Source organism: Solanum dulcamara, chromosome 4 (assembly GCF_947179165.1).
Source record: "Solanum dulcamara chromosome 4, daSolDulc1.2, whole genome shotgun sequence".
Lineage (NCBI taxonomy): Eukaryota > Viridiplantae > Streptophyta > Magnoliopsida > Solanales > Solanaceae > Solanum > Solanum dulcamara.
This window is the reverse complement of record NC_077240.1, coordinates 53,587,815-53,611,081: the sequence shown is the minus strand read 5'-3', so window position 1 is coordinate 53,611,081 and position 23,267 is coordinate 53,587,815.

The following is a 23,267-nucleotide window of genomic DNA, read 5'->3' as shown; positions in this document are numbered from 1 at the left end:
CCATGTCTACACCTTCTATTAGATCATACATACTTTAGGTTGCCCCTATAAGAAACCCTAGTACAACCATAGGGTGCTTAGTATTCTCGATAGATAGTACATAATTTACTCCAAGTACTGGTACTCGGGTCATACAACTTAATGTAGGAGTTTAGTTGAAGCCATATTTCATTCATCTCAGTTCTTAACATACCAGTTATCTTTGGCATTCATCCTGTCCTGTTGCTCGCCTTTACTTTCGTGACCACTTGACCTTTTATTCTGAACCTTCCTTATAAATCTGTGTAAGCCTTCTTATTAATTCTCTGTTTGCTTTCTGTTTTTCCACAAACCATGTCATATCCTTTAGTTATTTCTTTACTAGGCTTTACTTATTCTCATAACAATCTTCGCTACATTCACCTGATATCTTATTCACATTCAATCTGATAGTATGACAATTCTTAACCTTGTTCACGATTCTTACTATGAGTTACTTACCCTTCTTAGTTAATCTTATCCTTAATGTCTCACAAGCTGTCTTATTAATACTTCATATCCATCACAATTCTTTTTCCCTCGTACTCTTATCTTAATCATATTGTTACTTCCTTTAACTACAACTAGTCATAGTTTACTCCTGTGTATAAATTCAGTCGGCGCCTTAGTATATCATTCGCTAAATAATCTTCTTTGGATCGTAAGTATTTTCCAACTTTGTTTTACCACACCAGTATCGACCTCCTAGTTTCTGTTGCCATTAATTCAGCAATTAACTCAATTCTCGAGGTTTGCCATACTCGTAGTTTAGTCACATCTCATTCTTATTATGGACAAGGCATACTACAACCCTGTATCTCATTCTTCTTTTATTTCTAGAGAGGTTTGGACAGAGTTTCCTCTGTATTTTTAACTATCTCAACACTTGCACGCAGAAAATGCTAACAATGCCTTACAGGGCCAGCATATATATTCGTATCATATCATACCACAGCCACACAGGGCGCTCAATATCAGCAGTATGAAAATAGATTTACCTCGTATGTCTACTCGAACTGCACCTGTTACACTACCCTGTCTACGTCTCCTTTCAATTTTCAACTTTACACGTCTATCATATCTCAATACCTTACCTGCGAGCTTTATAACTTCCAATCCCATCAATCACTTTCTTCAATCTATGTTGTCCTTCTGTAGAAATCAAAGGTTAGTATAAGGAATTTTATTCCTTGTAACTCGGCTCTATCGCACGATCTTAGATTTGAAAGAATGGTAACATCCTAAATGTCCTGTAGCCTCCTGTTTATAGATGTGGTGCACAACACATCGCTAAACAAGACTCTACTAGACACGGTCTATAGACACTCCAAGGACAAACTACTCTGATACAACTTCTATCATGACCCAACCTCGTAGGCCGTGACTGGGTTACGACCTGGACCCCCATCTACGTATCTATCAGCTATAGTCAAGTTGAACTATGTGTGATGTGATACTATATACAAAAAACCCAATGGTTCAAAACCTTTTCATATAACTATAGCCTCTTTTACTTGTATCATATCATGAAAGGGCATGCAAGCCGACAGGGCTGCCATAACATAAAAATATTTACAACATGTCGTGTAGGCACAACCAAAACAAACTTATAAATAACCCACACATACATGTCTATAGACCTCTAAGAATAGTACGGTAACATATGGCAGGATAGGGCCCCCGCCGTATCCCTGAATAAACATATATATATATTTACAGACCAGCACCAAAGGCTAGGCTCTAAAATAGTGCAGCACTTCTAATATAGGTGAGTGGAACTCCTAAGCTGACAGATCCCTACTACGTGTACTTATACCTATGGGCATGAAATGCAGTCCCCCAAAGAAAGGGGGTCAGTACGATATATGTACTGAGTAGGGATGCAGGAAACAATTATAACAATTAACAAATTACTGTACCTGCATCTTATAAAATAAATTCATATGTACTATTGTCACGTACTGTACCTGGCCCGTTCGGGGGCTCAGTGTAACAACTACATCATTCTATCATCATAAGCATATATGTATTATTAGCGCTGTAGAATGTATAGCCCGATCCATGTGTATAGCAAGTAAGTGCTGAGGAATGACAGCTCGATCCATATATCATATAATAATGCCGAGGTACGATGGCCTGATCCATATATCGTGTAACAATGTTGAGGTACGACGGCCCAATCCATAAACAGCACAACATGTCGTGAAACATACAACCCGATCCATATATATCATAATGCATATACGTGCACATAAAACTCTGTAACATATCAAGCATCCCTTAGATATCACCATAAAGCATGTTCAAGAGCCTCTAGGTATAGGAGCTTACACATCCCTTATCATTTAGAAGGGCGTACAAGTTATGAGTTACGTCCAGAATCTATAAGTGGAGCTATCTCCAAATCCATGTTCTATTGTACCTATAGTCTAGTCTTTCTAGAAGTAGGAAAAGACAAGCTTTACATGTACCACTTTCTATCACATGGAAGACTTGAAAAGTAATGAGTCAACTTGTTACAGGAGTTCTAATCAGTTGGAAGTGAATAAGAGCCTTAACTCACACTCAGAGTTTTTAAGAGTGGAATAACTTCCAATTTCATTTACATAATACTTACACCTAAGTCACGCCAAAAGAGAAGAAAGGGGTAGCTTCACATACTCATCCATTTCTAATGTATGGAAGGATTGAGAAGCCCTAGTTCGATTACTATAAGAGTGCTTTCATCAAGGAGTACATACGAACTGTGAATTATACTTGGCATTTACAAGTAGATTTACCCTCAAGTTCATATAATTCACTATTTAACTTGAAGACATGCCGAAAGAAGGAAACATTAGCTTTACACACACTACTTTTCAGCATATAGAAGACTTGAGGGATGGGAGCTTAACTACTTTAAGAGTTTTAACATTCAGAAGTGAGCACGAGTTATGAATCATGAATCATGTTCAGAGCTCATGAATAGAATTACCCCAGGCTTCATACACATATCATTTGTCACTTAAATCTAAGACATGCCCAAAAGAAAAGAAGGATAGCTCTACATACCTCTTACGGATTACTCTTTACCGTGTTTGCCTCGTCATCTGCTGAATCTATTTAACATGAAAGAAATACGAGTATCAATAACCCTGACTTTTCAGCATCTTAAGTTACACACAAGTATTCATAGAACTTATTTCCTCGCTCGCCTTCTCTACTAGTTCCTTAGTTAGTCAAGAAGTTAAAAGAAATCGGGCAACACCTCCCCTACAACATGTCCTATCTGAATTTTCAATCAATTCCCTAATTATTAAAGCCAACCAACAAAAACAAACACCAATATATATACTAGTAATTCACTTCAACATTACACAATACAAACCCCCAAACAACTTGCTCAAAACTATCAAAACGTGAATTCTGGACATCCTACTATCTTGTATTGTCACTTAGTTTCGAAGGGGTAATTGGGGGAAATAGGATTTGTGGCCTCAATGAAAGTTATATGCATGTGTCTTAGGATCGCATAAAATTTCGAATCACCCCTACAAAATTCTGTACAAAGAGATATGTCCAAAATACCAACAGCAGCCCCTATAGGATTTCCAAAATAAAATCTGGGCAGCACCTCACCTATACTTCATCATCCTTTTTCAAGCGAATAAAAGAAAATATGGGATTTAGAGATAAATAAAAGTTATATCCCTATGAAATAGCTTTCCAAAACATCTTGAATTACTCAAAACGAAGTTTTACATAAGGAGTTATACTAGTATTACTAATAACAGTCCCATTCCAAAAATGGGTTTGTTGATAAAAACGAGAACCTCCTCGAAACCTCAATTATAAATTTTATGTTTTAAAACACTACTATATCACCTTAGTATACCTTAAATAATTAATTCATGGATCGAAAATGGAGGCCTTACCTTATTGTGTTCCTGCCGTAGCTCTCTCTCTATTCTCCTAAGTTTTTTTCTTCACTTTTCTTAAGTTAAGAGATGCTAAAAATGAATTCCTTAGTCATCAACTAGGAATATATACACCACTTTTGGAGGTGACATGTGGAAGCCCCTAGGGCGCCACTTCATACCATGCGGCCAATCATACGTTGCCATGTGGCAGTGTGGGGTCCACCCTAGGTGTGTCACCTACTTGTCACCTGCTTGCGTTATTTTCGTGGATTTGTAATCTAGTCTCACTTGAAGAGACTATGTATTCCTTGCTACTTAAGCTCGACGTGTGCTTTAGGAGCTTAATTATGCAAGACCTCCAAATCGGTAGCTTACGCAAGTAGGTCGAGTCCTACGACTCATTACTTGGCCTCCAACTCCTTCCAACTTCTTATAACCCTATTTCCAATCTTCTCTATTATGGAGTATCTCATTTTCCTTTCCTTAGGATTATTTGATAGTGTTAAAGATTATCCGACTCACATGACGACTTCTACAAAAAAACTTAAGAGCCTTACCAGAAACTTAAGAAGCCTAAGAAGCATTCTGAGGTACCATAGTATGGGGTGTAACATTAAACTTTTCCAACACTTAGAAAGTGAGAAAAAAAGAGAAAAACGCTAGGGAGCAAAAAAGGAGACCTACTGGTTTAAGCAAAAAGAAAAGGTAAGGCCCGATTTTATTCCATAAATTAATTATTTAAGATATACTATGGTGATATGACGGTGTTTAATAACAAAAATTTTCTATTTGGGTCAGCGAAGAAGCGACACAAACAGCCCACTACTTTTCAGCATTTCCGAGGCAAGTTTTAGGCGGATTTTGGCAAGTTTGGCCAATTTTGGGTAAGGTAAGGTCTTTCCTTTAAATTTTTAGGTTATGGGGTGGTTATCAAGTGTATTATATGCCTTTTATGTGGCTGTAAGTATAAATATTTCATAGGAATGCTCAACGTTCGAAACAAACTAAATTGGAGTCGCTATAGTTAAATTATAGTCGAAGCAAGGTGTTGTGCTTGTGGTGCGCGGCTGCAGGTGTGTGGGGGTGTGTTTAAGGGATGGAACATGGTCTAAATGAGGCATGGGTGCTTCTGGTTGCATCCACACGACCCTCCGCTTCGTATAGCTATGGTTTTACGAAATAAAGATTAAAGACCCTATTTTGGTATCGTAGTTTTAAGTGAGTGGTTTGGAGTTTGTGTTGTGTAATGTGGAAGTGGTTTACTTGTATATATGTTTCTGATTGTTGTTTTTGGTTGGCTTCTAAGGTTTGGGGGTTAAATGGGAAGTCCGGATAGGGCAAGTTATAGAGGAGCTACTACCCAATTTCCGTTAACTCCTTAACTAACTAATAGACTAGTCGAGGCTAGTCGAGTAGCATGAACAAGGAGGTAATTCCTATGGATAATGGGTAGTAGGTTTAGGGGCTGGAAATTCAAAAGTCACTAACCTTAGTACTACTTTCTTGTTAAATAGGTCAAAGGAGTAACGAAGCGAGTCTGTATGCGATTAACCCATAATAGGTATGAAGAGCTATTCTTCTTTTCTTTTGGCATGTCTTAGGTATAAGTTATGAATGGTTTGTATATTAAATGTTGGGATAATTCCACTCGTGAAACTCCAATTGTAATGCATAGAATTTATTCGCTTTGTGATGTTAAGACTCATGTAATAGTTGAGTTATTGCTTCTAAGGCTTCTAGATCATGAATAGTAGTATATGTAAAGCCTGTTTCTTCTTTCTTTTGGAATGTCTTAAGTATAAATGCAATAGCATATGATATGAGATTGAGGTAGTTCTAGTTATAAGCTCTGGGTATAACTTGTGATTTTATTCACTACTTGATATTAGACTTCTTAAAGTAGGAACTACTACCCTAGAGTCTCCTATCTGATGAATAATAATTGAATGCATCAGTTCCTATTCCTAAGGTCTCTACGACGACAAACGTACGTAATGTTTTGAGCTGAGTAACCTTGTATCGGTACATGTCTACAATTCCTGAGACTCCAGGTAATATGATCCCTAATGGTGTTTAGAAGGTACTTAAGACGATTACTATTCTGGTCTTCAGGTGATGGTTCACTTGACTGGTTCATTGAGTGTCAAATGATGACTTAGTTGCATATGGTTTCTCACTACTCTACTCGTACACGCTCTACCCATCTTCTTCCGAGTCCCACAGAGGGGCAGGGAATGCGGTCGTGCCTAGCTTTACTCTTCGCTCACCGAGTCCCGAGCCAGTTATATATATATGTAGAAGTATACGATGATGAAATACCATATATGATGAAGTAAAGCATATGATGATGCCGTATATGATGATGCTCATCACCGCCTCTCGGGCCGAGTATGTACATGATGATATGATGGAAAATATGGGTTGGGCCGTACATTCCTCAGCATTATTTTAAAATATGGATCGGGTCGTACGCTCCTCGATACTATTTTAAAGTAAGGATCGGGCCAAACATTCCTCGGTATATTTTACTATATGATAATGGCACCGAGTCCCATAGCAAGTTAGGTATGGTATGATATGTACACCATTCTTTCATCGAGACCCTCACTAAAGGGCCGGATATAAAACATATGCATACATATGAAGACATCGTGAGGTACTTGTAATTATGAAATGATACTGTATATAAAGGTATGATGCCGTATACGATGATATGGTAACACCGAGTCCCACAGCGGCCCAAGAGTGATATATGAGGATGATATGCATGCCCTCTTTTTATAAGGTGCAGGTATAGTGAATTATTAACTATCATACTTGTTTCCTGCATCCCTATTTCAGTTGTTGTTTCAATTATGATATGTTATGCTTTATATACTCAGTACATATATCGTACTGACCCTCCGTTCTCCAGGGGGTTGTGTTTCATGCCCACAGGTAAAGATGTTCATTTTGGAGATCCTCTACCTTAGGGTTTCCACTCAGCGATGTTGGGAGCGCTCCACTGTTCCGGAGCCTAACTTTTTATACTGGTCATTTAATTTATATTTATTTGTCTAGGGGTACGGCGGTGGACCTGTCCTGCCATTTATTGCTGTTACTATTCTCAGAGGTATGTAGACATATGTATGTGAGTTGTTTGTGAGCCACGTATCCATTCTATGCCTCTTAGGCTACCATGTGTCCTTGTGGGGCCCAACCCCCAAGCAAGTGGGTCACCTTCTACCATGTGTCACTTTTCCAAGCTGACATATGGCGCCTTCTCTTGCTGCCATGTGTCATTCTCTCCTCTTCCGTATGGGTTCATAATCTCATCTTATTTTAACAACCTATATAATCCTTTCTACGTAAGCTTGGTATGTACTCAAGTAGCTTGGGTATGTAAGACTTCCAAATTAGTAGCTTACGTAGGTAAGTCTAGTCCTACGACTCATTACTTAGCCTCCAACTCCTTCCGACTTCGCATGACCCTAGTTCCAACCTTCCCTACCATGGGGTATGTCATTCTCCCTTCCTTAGAGTTGTGTGATAGTGTAATAGATTATCCGACTTACTTGATAACTTCTAAGAAGCTTAAGAGACATTCTGAGCTCAAGAGTGTGGGGTATAACCGATTATGACAGAGGCTAGTGTAAGAGAACTAGATCACCTGGTTATTATGGTGGCTTTCGACCAGCCAGCCCAGAGTGCACCCTCATAATTCACAGGTAGAAGGTTCGATAAAATAGGGTATTCAGGAGATGGTCAAAGCTCCAGTGCTTTAGGCTCACAGATGAACAGGGATTTGCGTCAGTCGAGGCCACATTTGCCTCGATATTCTCGTTGTGGTAGTTCTCATTTTGGGGAATGCCATTTTGTTCCGGGTGTTTGTTTCACTTGCGGCCGTTCGGGCCATATTATGAGAGATTGCCCACTCAGGGGTAACCTAGGTGGTGCAGCTCAGCCTACCAGTTCAGTTGCTGGTTCTTCTTCTTCGGTGGCTATGCGCCCTATGGGGAAGAGTACTCATGCACCAGCAGGCCATAGTAGAGGTCGTGGTGGAACTTCCAGTGCTATCGGTCCTTTGAATCACATCTATTCCTTATCTAGCAGACAGGATCAGGAAGTGTCACCAAATGTGGTTACAAGTATATTATCAATCTTCTCCCGGACATGCATTGATAGATCCAGGCTCTACTTTATAATATATATCTCCCTTTGTTGCTAGTAGAGTTGGAATAGAACCTGAATTAATAGACCTGCTTGAGGTAGCTACATCGGTAGGAGACTCTATTATAGTAAAGCAAGTATACAAAAATTTCTCAGTGGGTATATGTGGTTCTCATACCTTGGATGATTTGCTGGAGTTAGAGATAACGGAGTTTGATGTTATCATGGGTATGGATTGGTTAGGTTCATGTTATGCTAATGTTGATTGTAGAAATAAAGTAGTTCAGTTTCAGCTCCCAAATGAGCCAATTATTTAATGGTTGGGGAATACGGCATCGCCAAGGGGTTAATTTATCTCATACCTTAAGGCAAAAAAGATGGTTAGAAAAGGGCATATTTACCATCTGGTTCTTGTGCATAACCTGGAAACAGAGGTATCGACTTTTCAGTCAATGTTAGTAGTCAATGAATATCCATATGTATTCCCAAATGAACTCTCAGGTCTTCCTTCTGAACGGGAGATAGAGTTCACTGTAGATGTGTTATCAGATACTTAGCCCATATCTGTCCCTCCTTATAGGATGGCACCCGCAGAATTGAAGGAATTAAAGGAACAACTGAAGGACTTGTTAGAAAAGGGCTTCATTAGGCCCAGTATATCACCTTGGGGAGCACCGGTATTATTTATAAGAAAGAAAGTGTCACGACCCAACCCCGTAGGCCGCAACTGGGTTCTGACCTGGACCCTCTCATGCGTATTTATCAACTACACTTAAGTTGAACCGTGTGTGATGTGATACTATATACAAAAACCCCAATAGTCTAAAACTTTTTCATGTACATGTAGCCTCTTTCATTTGTTTCATATCATGAAAGGGCACGCGAGCCGACAAGGCTGCTATAACAAAAACATTCACAACATATCGAATAGGCAACATCGAAACTAACTCACAAACAACCCATATATATATATGTCTACAGACCTCTAAGAATAGTAACAACAACATATGGCGGGACAAGACCCCCGCCGTACCCCTGAATATACAAATATATACATTAAGTGACCAGCATCAAAATTTAGGCTCCAGAACAGTGAAGCACTTCCGACACAGCTGAGAGGAACTCCTACACTGATGGATCTCCAGAATAAACATCTGTACCTGCGGGCATAAAACGCAGCCCCCTTAGAAAAGGGGGGTCAGTACGATATATGTACTGAATATGTAAAGCATAACACATCGTAACTGAGATCATAACTGAAATAGGGATGTAGGGGATAAGTATAACAATTAACAATTTACTGTACCTGCACCTTAGGACACGTGATCCTATACACCATCATATACTGTGCCCGGCCCTCTAGTGAACTCAGTGTCATTATCATTACTTCATAATCACAAATCATCGTGTCATAATGCATTTCATTTCATCATATCATCGTATACGGTATCATACCATCGTATACGGTATCATCTTATCATGTATATCATTGTGTTATACCCGGTTCACTACAGGGCTCAGGATCATAATGTATTGCTTTAATCTCATATGCATGCCTACATAAAGTATCCGGCCCTTTAGTGAGGGACTCGGTGAATGGAGTGGTGTACGTCTATAGCGTACCATCATAATATACATATGTACCCGGCCCTCTAAGGAGGGAATCGGTGTTCCTTCCTTATTTCACCACATATACTATAATATTACTACCGGCCCGGGACTCGGTGAATAATCGTATCGTCATAACATATAACATATATCACACCTCACGTACGGCATCGTCTCCTCGTGCATGGAACTATACACATCCGGCCCAGGACGCGGTGAAAGAAGTAGTAACACTGTGCACGATAACATATCCCGGCCCATCATGGGACTCGAGGAAGGATGGGTTACAGTATGCATGAGTAGAGTAGTGAGAAACCATATGCAACTAAGTCATTATCTAAGACTCGATGAAACAGTCAAGTGAACCGTCACCTGAAGACTGGGGGAGTAATTATCCGAGGTATCCCTTTAGATGTCATTAGGGCTTATATCAGTTGGGGCTTCAGGGATCACAAACATGCATCAAAATAATGCCACATAATCTATGCAATCAGAAACACAATTTATCTAGTCAAGGACTCAACTCATGCAATCAACGACATTTATCATTTCAGAGCCTCTAAAAAGAGGAGCTGGTACCTCTACTTTCTATTCATTATATAGAAGGCTCGAGAATAGTAGTTTGACTACTTTCAGACTCTTAATGTTCAGGAGTGACTACAAGTCACGAGTTACAATCAGAGCTCATAAATGGAATTACCTCTAACCCATATCATATATCATTTCACTTAAAAGTTAAGTTGTCCTAAAGGAAAGAACAAATAGGCCTTATATGTACTAGTTTCCATCACATAGAAGACTTAAAGGCAATGACTCAGCTATTACAGGAGTTCTAATATCAAGAAGTAAACAAGAGTCTCGACTCATATTCAAGCATTTACGAATGGATTAAATCCCAAATATCGTATACATATCATTCATAACTTATATCTAAGACATGCCAAAAGAAAAGAAGAATAGTTCTACATATCTATTCCAAAAACACGCCAAAGGAAAGCTTCACATACCTTGTATGGACTTCTCTTAATCACGTCCACATCGTTGTCCTCGAAACCTATTTAACATGGAAGTAATGTAAGTATTAACAACCTTGGACTTTTCAGCAACTTAGACTACCCACGAGTATTCATAACATTCATCCCTTCGCTCGCCTTCTCGGCTAGTTCCTTAACTAGTTAGGATGTTAACAGCACCTCCCCTATAATGTGCCCTATCCGAATTCCCAACCATGTCCTTATAACCTGCAGCCAACCAAAAATGCAACCACCAACCCATACATATACATATTACGACCAAAATTACACAATATAAACCCCCGACAATTAACTCAAAACTAAGATACCAAAACTAGAGTCTTTAATCTTTCTTTCGTGAATTCTTTAATTGCAAAGCGGAGGGTCATGTGGCTGCAACCAGCAGCTCCCACACCTCATTTAGATAACTTTTAGACCCTGCAACACGCCACAACACAACCAAGAGCAGCCCCTACGCGTGCAACACCTTATTTCGACAACAACTCACTTCTAGCGACTCCAGTTTAGTTTATTCCGAACGCTGAACTTTTCAACCCTTTTACCCAAATTCCAGCAGCTCCTAAGGTGTGTAATACACCCTAATGTAACCTCATAAACTTCAAATTATAGGGGAAGCACTTACCTTTCCCGAAATTGACTAAAACTTGCCGAAATCGCGCCTCGGAATTTTATTTACGTGCTGAATCGTTGTGGCAGCTTGATGTCTGATTTTTGCTGCAAAAAATCCTAATTTCATACTACTAATACTTCCATATCATCGTAGTATACGCTAATTAATTAATTTACGGAACGAAAACGGGACTTACCTATTTTTCTCCCCAAGCCGTCGCAATTTTCTCTCCTTAGCTTTAGAGTTTTTTTTTGTTCACGTTGCTGCTGGAAATGTTGATGAACAAGCTGAAGTTTGAGATACATATCACTTATATGGGTGGTCCCAAGGGGTGACACGTGTCAGCCCCTAAGGATGACACGTGTCAAGCCATAATTGGCCACCGTGTCATGCTGCCAATTAGGGGCTACCATGTGGCAGCGGGGTCTACCTCCCCCAAGCAGCTGCATCACCTACTTGACCCTAAGTAGGTGCATCACCTGCTTGCTTGAGGTGCTGCCACGTGTCGCTCCTCCATTGGCTGCCACGCGTCGTCTTTTTCCCTTCCTCGCGGGTTCGTAGTTTCGTCTCACTTTAAGAGCCTATGTAATCCGTACTACGTAAGCTTGATATATCCTTAAGCAAATTAAGTGTATTAGACTCTTAACTTAGTGTCTTACGTAGGTAAATCGAGTCCTACGACTCATTTCTTAGCCTCCAACTCTTTCCGGATTCTTATGACTCTATCTCCAACCTCCCTTCTCGCGAGGTATCACAATCTTCTTTCCTTAGAGTTGTTTGATAGTGTCGTAGCTTATCCGGCTCACATGATAGTGTCTAAGGAACTCAAGAAGACGTTCCGAGCTCAAGAGTGCGGGGTGTAACATCCTTCCCCCCTTTTAGCACATTCGTCCCTGAATGTTGAATAAAACTTTCCTTAAGACTTTATACGGATCATAGGGAGATGCCTTTCTACTGGAATGGCATACATTTTCGTCCAAAAAAATTAATATATGAGTTCCAAGACTGGGGCTATCCGTAGACATCGGGAATAGGTACGGACACTCGTGTTTCATGTCTTTTTCAACCTCCCAGTTTATGTCTTCACGATTCTTATTCCGCCACAGTACCTTGACGGAAGCTATGTCCTTAGTTCGCAACCCGTTTAATCTGCTGATCCCGGATGGAGATAGGTTGCCCCTCGTAGGATAACTCCCTGTTACGTGGACCTCCTCCACGGGAAATATTCTGGGAGCGTCGTTCCCATTCTTACGGAGCATTGATCTATGAAAAATGAATGTATTGTTTCAAATCTGCTGATCCCGGATGGAGATAGGTTGCCCCTCGTAGGATAACTCCCTGTTACGTGGACCTCCTCCACGGGAAATATTCTGGGAGCGTCGTTCCCATTCTTACGGAGCATTGATCTATGAAAAATGAATGTATTGTTTCAAATCAGACGGTAGGTCACACTCATAGGCAGCTTTATCTATTCTAAAAATGCTCTGCGAAGGATCAATGTATCCCCTTCTTGCTGACTTTAGGCTGCTAATCGATATCTTGTTCCGGAATAAGCTTTACTTTATAAATAATTTCGTGGATCACATCTGGGCCTGTCCCTTAATCGAAGGGCAAAATGTCATACTAAGATTCATCTGGGTTCCTCAATCCCTTTCGAAATGATTTCCAGCAGTTAGCTGTAAATTGAACTTTTCTATCTAAGATAATAGATGTGGGGACTCCGTGAAATCTTATTGTTTCCCTACTATGTCATTTCGCAGAACCCTCAGCTGAATATGCCTTTCTAACTGGAGGGGAACAGGTTGATTCTGTCAGCCCATCTACCATAGCCCGTATGAACTCCCAGTTCCTTAGAATGCGAGGTCAGCTCATACTATAATACATATTAACTGCTTTCCACCTCTGAGTCGGGGTTTCCATTCCCTGAGATAGGCTATCAGACTGCTGATTCTTCTTTTAACTTAAGCTATTGTACAACTCCTCTTAATCCAACTTGTAATACCTTAGGTATGCTATCTTTCTCTTTTACTCAGATCTTTTCTCTAGTTTTCTTACCATACATCATATTGTAATCCTTACATAAACGTGTGTACGGACATAGAGCAGCCCAGAAAATTCCTTAGCGTTGCTATACTAGTGGCTTACCTCCTTTAGTCGAGGTCAAGGCTCCACTATGGCTCTTGTCCTTAATACCGATTATATCTGAATAGTTGTGCCTCGAACCATCTTACACTTTTCCTGAATAGATTCTAAATATGGCAATCACATTGTTATTACTGACTTTCTTTTATCGAGTAATCATTTGACCTCGCTCTTAGTATGCCAATATTCATAGGTTGCACAACTATTCTTGTGCCATTTTCACGAGGTGCATTGTATTTCAGTCATAATCTTTTCCGCTCTTGGCTTACTCTGTTCTATATGTGTCGTTGTACCAACACGCCTTTATAATCTCTTTTTGTCATACTTGTTTTGTTCTCTTTCTCACTTCCTAGAGGGTCACCCATCCCAGTGCTACTCTCATTCGAGCACGCTTAACTTCGGTGTTTTGACGAAATCTGGTGCATTAGTGTGAGTATGATCACGCCCATCCCTTATGGGGTCTCGTTTGAAGTTTAAGCGTTTCCACGTACATACGATAGCATCAGTTGATTTTCTCTTACGCTTGTACTTCTTTTGTCCACTTCCCCCCTTTTAGGGTGTACCTATGTCATTCTCCGTATATCTTCAGCTATTTACACACGAATGATTATATTCCAACATATTTAACGGGTTGCACCATATCTACATCTTCTGTTAAATCATCTCCATGTTACGTTGCCTTTCTAGGAAACCCTAGCACAATCATAGGGTGTTGTAATATTTGGAATATCTCGAATCAAATCTCATCTAATGATTGATACTCGAGTAGTATCCGTAATGTAGTAGTGCACTCAAAGCCACATTCCATTCATCCCAATCAGTAATTAGCGAGGGCTCATAATTGGTGCACATTCCCCACTCGAGTGTACTTATACTTTAATGGCTCATGTTTCGAGCTTCGTCATTATACTAACTTTATTCCAGTGGATACCACTAATCATTAGAGTGGAGTCACGTGTACACCATACTTCTTTACGCCTCCTGAGCTTGCTCCTTTGTCGTGTGCCTAAGGCTCATTTCTAATCCTGCTTAAAACCACATCAACTTCGTGTTAGTACTGGCCTTGTCTTAATACTTTTTCATCGTACTATACCTCCAGTTCGTAACTGTCTATGTCTCTTTTTGTTTGATACTTATACTTAATTAATCGCATCTATCTTGAGTGCCTCTATTAGAACTTCTGTATTATTCCTCAACTCATTTCCATTTTTGGTTGGGCGTAAGGAATTCCATATTACCCTTTATTTCCTTGCACTAGCCATCCTTTTCGTCATCATATAACCTTTATTTGAAACTTTCCTTATGGAACTTGATAAATCTTCCTTATTTGTTCCATAGCTTGCTTTTCCGTTCCACACCTATCTTTACATTCCATTTAAATGGACCACATCATACCTTCTAGTTAATTCCTTACTAAGTTTTGCTTATTCTAATAATGGTTTTTGTTATTTTCACCTGGTACCTTGTTCGCATTCAGACCCATAGTATAATACCGCTTGACTTTCTTCACGATTCTTACTATGGGTTACTTACCCTTCTTAGCTAGTCTTGTCCTTAATGTCTCACAAGCTATCTTATTAACACTTCATATCCGTCACAATTCTTTTCCCTTTGTACTCTTGTTTTACTCTTGTCTTAACCATACTGTTACTTCCTTCAACTATCACTTGTCATAGTTTATCCCTATGTATCAATTTAGGCAATGCCTTACTATCTCATTTTATCTCGATCTATCAGTCCTCTTTGAGTCATTTTCTTTGGCTTATAGTTCCTTTCTAACTTATTCTACTATTCCAGTATCGTCCTCCTAGTTTCTATTGCCATTAACTCAGCAATTAACTTATTTCTTGAGGTCAGCCATACTTGTTTAGTCAAATCTCATCATTGTTGCGAGGACAACCTTTCAAGACATACTATAGCCCTATATCTCATTCTCCTCTTATTTCTAGGAAAATTTGGGCAGAGTTTCCTCTGTATTTCTTACTATCTCAACACCTGCACGCAGAAAATACCAACAATGCCTCACAGGGCCAACATCATATATATTCCTATCGTATTATATCACAGCCACATAGGGCACACATATATAGTCATATCATCTCATATCACAGCCGCACAGGGCGCCTATAATTAACAGTATGGAAATGAACTTACCTGTTATGTCCACTCGAGCTGCACCTGTTATACTTTCCTGTTTACCTTTCCTTTCACTTTTCAATTGTATCTGTCAATCGCATTTCAATACCTTACCTGACATAAGGCTTTCGTGCCTTTGCTTACCTGCGTTCTTCGTAACATCCAATATTGTCAGTTACTTTCTTCTATCGGCGTTGTCTTCCTGCTAAACTCGCAGGTTAGTATGAGGAATTTCATTTCCTATAGCTCGGCTCTATCGCACGATATTAGATATGAAAGAAAGTAACATCCTAAATATCCTGTAGCCTCTTGTCTATAGATGTGGTGCACAACACACCGATAAACAAGACTCTACTAGACACGGTCTGTAGACATTCCAAGGACGAATTGCTCTGATACCACTTCTGTCACGACCCAACCCCATAGGCCGCAACTGGGTTCCGACCTGGACCCTCTCATGCGTATTTATCAACTACACTTAAGTTGAACCGTGTGTGATGTGATACTATATACAAAAACCCCAATAGTCTAAAACCTTTTCATGTACATGTAGCCTCTTTCATTTGTTTCATATCATGAAAGGGCACGCGAGCCGACAAGGCTGCTATAACAAAAACATTCACAATATATCGAATAGGCAACATCGAAACTAACTCATAAGCAACCCACATATACATATGTCTACAGACCTCTAAGAATAGTAACAACAACATATGGCTAGACAAGACCCCCGCCGTACCCCTGAATGTACAAATATATACATTAAGTGACCAGCATCAAAATTTAGGCTCCAGAACAGTGAAGCACTTCCGACACAGCTGAGAGGAACTCCTACGCTGATGGATCTCCAGAATAAACATCTGTACCTGCGGGCATAAAACGTAGCCCCCTTAGAAAAGGGGGGTCAGTACGATATATGTACTGAATATGTAAAGCATAACACATCGTAACTGAGATCATAACTGAAATAGGGATGCAGGGGATAAGTATAACAATTAACAATTTACTGTACCTGCACCTTAGGACACGTGATCCTATACACCATCATATACTGTGCCCGGCCCTCTAGTGAACTCAGTGTCATTATCATTACTTCATAATCACAAATCATCGTGTCATAATGCATTTCATTTCATCATATCATCGTATATGGTATCATACCATCGTATACGGCATCATCTTATTATGTATATCATCGTGTTATACCCGGTTCACTACGGGGCTCAGGGTCACAATGTATTGCTTTAATATCATATGCATGCCTACATAAAGTATCCGGCACTTTAGTGAGGGACTCGGTGAATGGAGTGGTGTACGTCTATAGCGTACCATCATAATATACATATGTACCCGGCCTTCTAAGGAGGGACTCGGTGTTCCTTCCTTATTTCACCACATATACTATCATATTACTGCCGGCGCGGGACTCGGTGAATAATTGTATCATCATAACAAATAACATATATCACACCTCACGTACGGCATCGTCTCCTCGTGCGTGGAACTATTGTCACGACCCAATCCCATAGTCCGCAACTGGGGTCCGATCTGGACCCCCGTATACCTACCTATCAGTTGTAGTCATATTGAACTATGTAGTGTTGAACCGTGTGTGATGTGATACTATATACAAAAACCCCCAATAGTTTAAAACTTTTTCATGTACATATAGCCTCTTTCATTTGTATCATATCATGAAAGGGCACGCGAGCCGATAAGGCTGCTATAACAAAAATATTCACAACATATCGAATAGGCAACATCGAAACTAACTCACAAACAACCCACATATACATATGTCTACAGACCTCTAAGAATAGCAACAGCAACATATGGCGGGACAAGACCCCCGCCGTACCCTTGAATGTACAAATATATACATTAAGTGACCAGCATCAAAATTTAGGCTCCAGAACAGTGAAGCACTTCCGACACAGCTGAGAGGAACTCCTATGCTGATGGATCTCCAGAATAAACATCTGTACCTGCGGGCATGAAACGCAGCCCCCCGAGAAAAGGGGGGTCAGTACGATATATGTACTGAGTATGTAAAGCATAACACATCGTAACTGAGATCATAACTGAAATAGGGATGCAGGGGATAAGTATAACAATTAACAATTTACTGTACCTGCACCTTAGTACACGTGATCCTATACACCATCATATACTGTGCCCGGCCCTCTAGTGAACTCAGTGTCATTATCATTACTTCATAATCACAAATCATCGTGTCATAATGCATTTCATTTCATCATATCATCGTATACGGTATCATCTTATCATGTATATCATCGTGTTATACCCAGTTCACTACGGGGCTCAGGGTCACAATGTATTGCTTTAATCTCATATGCATGCCTACATAAAGTATCCGGCCCTTTAGTGAGGGACTCGGTGAATGGAGTGGTGTACGTCTATAGCGTATCATCATAATATACATATATACCCGGCCCTCTAAGGAGGGACTCGGTGTTCCTTCCTTATTTCACCACATATACTATCATATTACAGCCGGCCCGGGACTCGGTGAATAATCGTATCGTCATAACATATAACATATATCACACCTCACGTACGGCATCGTCTCCTCGTGCGTGGAACTATACACATCCGGCCCGGGACGCGGTGAAAGAAGTAGTAACACTGTGCACGATAACATATCCCGGCCCATCGTGGGACTCGAGGAAGGATGGGTTACAGTATGTACGAGTAGAGTAGTGAGAAACCATATGCAACTAAGTCATTATCTAAGACTCGATGAAACAGTCAAGTGAACCGTTACCTGAAGACTGGGGGAGTAATTATCTGAGGTATCCCTTTAGATGTCATTAGGGATTATATCAGTTGGGGCTTCAGGGATCACAAACATGCATCAAAATAATGCCACATAATTCATGCAATCAGAAATATAATCTATGCAATCAGAGACACCGTTATCTAGCCAAAGACTCAACTTATGCAATCAGACGCATTTACCATTTTAGAGCCTTTTAAAAGAGAGGAGCTGGTACCTCCACTTACTATTCGTTATATAGAAGGCTCGAGAATAGTAGTTTGACTACTTTCAGATTCTTAATGTTCAGGAGTGACTACAAGTCACGAGTTACAATCAGAGCTCATAAATGGAATCACCTCTAAACCTATATCTTATACCATCTCACTTAAAGTTAAGCCATTCCAAAGGAAATAAGAAATAGGCTTTACATATATTAATTTTCATCACATAGAAGACTAAAAGGCAATGACTCAGCTATTACAGAAGTTCTAATACCAAGAAGTAAACAAGAGTCTCGACTCATACTCAGTGATTTACGAATGGATTGAATCCCCAAATATCGTATATATATCATTCATAACTTATATCTAAGACATGCCAAAAGAAAAGAAGAATAGTTCTACATATCTATTCCAAAAACACGCCAAAGGAAAGCTTCACATACCTTGTATGGACTTCTCTTAATCACGTCCACATCGTTGTCCTCGAAACCTATTTAACATGGAAGTAAGGTAAGTATTAACAACCTTGGACTTTTCAGCAACTTAGACTACCCACGAGTATTCATAACATTCATCCCTTCGCTCGCCTTCTCGGCTAGTTCCTTAACTAGTTAGGATGTTAACGAAAATCGGACAGCACCTCCCCTATAATGTGCCCTATCCGAAATCCCAACCATGTCCTTAGAACCTGCAGCCAACCAACAATGCAACCAGCAGCCCATACATATACATTTTACGACCAAAATTATACAATATAAACCCCCAACAATTCACTCGAAACTAAGATACCAAAACTAGAGTTTTTAATCTTTCTTTCGCGAATTCTTTAATTGCAAAGCGGAGGGTCATGTGGCTGCAACCAGCAGCTCCCACACCTCATTTAGATAACTTTTAGACCCTGCAACACGCCACAACACAACCAGCAGCAGCCCCTACGCGTACAACACCTTATTTCGACAACAACTTAACTATAGCGATTCTAAATTCGTTTATTTCGAATGCCGAACTTTTCAAACCTTTTACCCAACTTCCAGCAGGTCCTAAGGTGTGTAATACACCATAATTTAACATTATAAACTTCAAATTAGAGGGGAAGCACTTACCTTTCCCGAAATTGACTAAAACTTGCCGAAATCGCGCCTCGGAATTTTATTTACGTGCTGAAACTGTGTGGACTGGTTGCTGTTCGTTTTGGCTGCACCAAGCCATAAATTTTATACTTCTAATACCTCCATATCATTGTATTATACGCTAATTAATTAATTTACGGAACGAAAACGGGACTTACCTATTTTTCTCCCAAAGCCGTCGCAAGTATTTCTCCTTAGCTTTAGGGTCTGTTTTCTCACGTTGCTGCTGGAAATATGCTAATGAACTGAAGTAATTAGAATACATATCAACTTATATAGGTGGTCCCAAGGGGTGACACGTGTCAGCCCCTAAGAGGGACACGTGTCCAGCCCCTATTGGGCCACCGTGTCCATGCAAGAAGGGTGGGGCTGCCACGTGGCAGTGGGGCCCACCTCCCCCAAGCAGCTGCATCACCTACTTGACCCTAAGTAGGTGCATCACCTGCTTGCTTGAGGTGCTGCCACGTGTCGCTCCTCCATTGGCTGCCACGCGTCGTCTTTTTCCCTTCCTCGCGGGTTCGTAATCTTGTCTTACTTTAAGAGCTCATGTAATCCGCACTACGTAAGCTTGGTATATCCTTAAACAACTTAAGTGTATAAGACTCTTAACTTAGTGTCTTACGTAGGTAAATCGAGTCCTACGACTCATTTCTTAGCCTCCAACTCTTTCCGGATTCTTATGACTCTATCTCCGACCTCCCTTCTCGCGAGGTATCACAATCTTCTTTCCTTAGAGTTGTTTGATAGTGTCGTAGCTTATCCGGCTCACATGATAGTATCTAAGGAACTTAAGAAGACGTTCCGAGCTCAAGAGTGCGGGGTGTAACAACTATACACATTCGGCCCGGGATGCGGTGAAAGAAGTAGTAACACTGTGCACGATAACATATCCCGGCCCATCATGGGACTCGAGGAAGAATGGGTTATAGTATGCACGAGTAGAGTAGTGAGAAACCATATGCAACTAAGTCATTATCTAAGACTCGATGAAACAGTCAAGTGAACCGTCACCTGAAGACTGGGGGAGTAATTATCCGAGGTATCCCTTTAGATGTCATTAGGGCTTATATCAGTTGGGGCTTCAGGGATCACAAACATGCATCAAAATAATGCCACATAATTCATCTAATCAGAAATATAATCTATGCAATCAGAAACACAATTTATCTAGTCAAGGACTCAACTCATGCAATCAACGGCATTTATCATTTCAGAGCCTCTAAAAAGAGGAGCTGGTACCTCTACTTTCTACTCATTATATAGCAGGCTCAAGAATAGTAGTTTGACTACTTTCAGACTCTTAATGTTCAGCAGTGACTACAAGTCACGAGTTACAATCAGAGCTCATAAATGGAATTACCTCTAACCCATATCATATATCATTTCACTTAAAAGTTAAGTCGTCCTAAAGGAAAGAAGAAAAAGGCCTTATTTGTACTAGTTTCCATCACATAGAAGACTTAAAGGCAATGACTCAGCTATTACAGGAGTTCTAATATCAAGAAGTAAACAAGAGTCTCGACTCATATTCAGGCATTTACGAATGGATTAAATCCCAAATATCGTATACATATCATTCATAACTTATATCTAAGACATGCCAAAAGAAAAGAAGAATAGTTCTACATATCTATTCCAAAAACACGCCAAAGGAAAGCTTCACATACCTTGTATGGACTTCTCTTAATCACGTCCACATCGTTGTCCTCGAAACCTATTTAACATGGAAGTAATGTAAGTATTAACAACCTTGGACTTTTCAGCAACTTAGACTACCCACGAGTATTCATAACATTCATCCCTTCGCTCGCCTTCTCGGCTAGTTCCTTAACTAGTTAGGATGTTAACGAAAATCGGGCAGCACCTCCCCTATAATGTGCCCTATCCGAATTCCCAACCATGTCCTTAGCACCTGCAGCCAACCAAAAATGCAACCACAAACCCATACATATACATATTACGACCAAAATTACACAATATAAACCCCCGACAATTAACTCGAAACTAAGATACCAAAACTAGAGTCTTTAATCTTTCTTTCGCGAATTCTTTAATTGCAAAGCGGAGGGTCATGTGGCTGCAACCAGCAGATCCCACACCTCATTTACATAACTTTTAGACCCTTCAACACGCCACAACACAACCAGCAGCAGCCCCTACGCGTACAACACCTTATTTCGACAACAACTCACTTCTAGCGACTCCAGTTTAGTTTATTCCGAACGCTGAACTTTTCAACCCTTTTCCCCAAATTCCAGAAGCTCCTAAGGTGTGTAATAAACCCTAATTTAACCTCATAAACTTCAAATTATAGGGGAAGCACTTACCTTTCCCGAAATTGACTAAAACTTGCCGAAATCGCGCCTCGGAATTTTATTTACGTGCTGAAACTGTGTGGACTGGTTGCTGTTCGTTTTGGCTGCACCAAGCCATAAATTTTATACTACTAATACTTCCATATCATCGTAGTATACGCTAATTAATTAATTTACGGAACGAAAACGGGACTTACCTATTTTTCTCCGCAAGCCGTCGCAATTTTCTCTCCTTAGCTTTAGGGTTTTTTTTGTTCACGTTGCTGCTGGAAATGTTGATGAACAAGCTGAAGTTTGAGATACATATCACTTATGTGGGTGGTCCCAAGGGGTGACACGTGTCAGCCCCTAAGGATGACACGTGTCAATCCATGATTGGCCACCGTGTCATGCTGCCGATTAGGGGCTACCATGTGGCAGCGGGGTCCACCTCCCCCAAGCAGTTGCATCACCTACTTGACCCTAAGTAGGTGCATCACCTGCTTGCTTGAGGTGCTGCCACGTGTCGCTCCTCCATTGGCTGCCACGCGTCGTCTTTTTCCCTTCCTCGCGGGTTCGTAATTTCGTCTCACTTTAAGAGCCTATGTAATCCGTACTACGTAAGCTTGATATATCCTTAAGCAAATTAAGTGTATTAGACTCTTAACTTAGTGTCTTACGTAGGTAAATCGAGTCCTACGACTCATTTCTTAGCCTCCAACTCTTTCCGGATTCTTATGACTCTATCTCCAACCTCCCTTCTCGCGAGGTATCACAATCTTCTTTCCTTAGAGTTGTTTGATAGTGTCGTAGCTTATCCGGCTCACATGATAGTGTCTAAGGAACTCAAGAAGACGTTTCGAGCTCAAGAGTGCGGGGTGTAACAGAAAGATAGGTCGCAGCTGAATAAGGTACCAATAAAGAATAGATATCCTCTCCCCAGGATTGATGATTTGTTTGACCACTTATGTTACGACCCAACCCCATAGGCCGTGATGGGTGCCCGAATCGGATACCCACGTGTACTCCTGCCAACCATAAGTAACTCTATCTCCTACTTGAATCATAGTGTAATAACAGGTAGGAAAACATATAAGCCGACGAGGCTATCAGAATTTATAGGGTCGTCCCATAACAAGTACACCTATGGGCACAACTGTACATACACATATATACAACCCATATACAACTCATATACAACCCATATACATCTTATATACAACCCATATATATCTTATATACAGCCC